The sequence below is a fragment of the Jaculus jaculus genome, chromosome 10 (genome assembly GCF_020740685.1).
Source record: "Jaculus jaculus isolate mJacJac1 chromosome 10, mJacJac1.mat.Y.cur, whole genome shotgun sequence".
NCBI classification, from domain to species: Eukaryota; Metazoa; Chordata; class Mammalia; order Rodentia; family Dipodidae; genus Jaculus; species Jaculus jaculus.
The window spans coordinates 22,401,337-22,401,863 of record NC_059111.1 but is presented as its reverse complement, the minus strand read 5'-3'; positions in this window follow the sequence as shown (position 1 = coordinate 22,401,863).

The window sequence follows — 527 nt, the reverse complement described above, 5'->3', positions numbered from 1 at the left end:
CAGAGCCGCCCGCCCGAGCTGCCGTTCGCGCCGCCGCCGGGCGCCGTCTGCGGTCCCCAGCGGGGCGGGGCGGGCCGGGGGGCGGAGCGGGGGCGGAGCGGCGCGCCGGGGGGTGGGGTGGGGTGGGGTAGGTGGGGGTGGAGGGGAGAGGATGGCAGAACCAGGCCGCGCCTCTGGGAGCCTGCGCTCCCTTGGGTCCGCCGGTGATGAATTTACGGCGGGGCCGACTCCCTCCCCCACCCCTGCGACCGGACTACGGACGCTGTAGAGGACTTGCTTTGCACGTGTCCCCGCGCGCGCTACCCAACCACTGCCCCGCGGGCGGTCAACGATCCTTCTCTCTCTCTCTCTCTCTCTCTCTCTCTCTCCTTCAGTCATTCCGTTAGATCATTCATTCACTCCTTGCCACTTTCTAGCCGTGTGATCGCGGGCTTGCCCCTTGACCTTGCTGAGCTTCGGTTTCCTCCTTTGTAAAAAGTGTGAATTATTAGGATGGAGAGATGGTTTAGCAGTTAAGGCGCTTACCT